Source organism: Octodon degus, unplaced genomic scaffold, assembly GCF_000260255.1.
Source record: "Octodon degus isolate 3935 unplaced genomic scaffold, OctDeg1.0 scaffold00026, whole genome shotgun sequence".
Classification (NCBI taxonomy): domain Eukaryota; kingdom Metazoa; phylum Chordata; class Mammalia; order Rodentia; family Octodontidae; genus Octodon; species Octodon degus.
Window position 1 is genome coordinate 2,763,791 of NW_004524602.1, and position 561 is coordinate 2,764,351.

Sequence of the window (561 nt, forward strand, 5' to 3'; positions counted from 1 at the left end):
GAAGAAGAAGAAGAAGAAGAAGAAGAAGAAGAAGAAGAAGAAGAAGAAGAAGAAGAAGAAGAAGAAGAAGAAGAAGAAGAAGAAGAAAAAAAAACAAGACGAAGACGAAAAGAAAGCTAACCATGGCTTATAGTCCAATTTCAATTACCCTACTCAGGCCAGGGATATAGCTCAGCAGTGCAGCACCTTCCTAGCAAGTGTGAAGTCATGAGTTTGATATCCAATGGGGGAAAAAAAAAACCTACTTTCCTCAAAATACTGCCCCCCAACCCAGGCCTCTATACACTGAGCAAGTGCCCAGCCAGTGTGCCACACTCTCCAGTCCTCTTTTTCCCCCCAGTCCTCTTTCTAATCATTTTGAGACAGATCCAACTTGTCATCCTCCTACCTCAGCCTTCAGGTTAGCTGGGATTACAGGCTTGTACCACTACACCTAGCCCAAAACATGTTAGAGCTAGGATATGCCTCTGGTCATGTCAGGGCACAGGAAATAACTCAGTGGCCCAGCACTTGCCTGGCAAGTGGAAAGTCTTGATTTTGATTCCTGGTCCCCTCCCCACA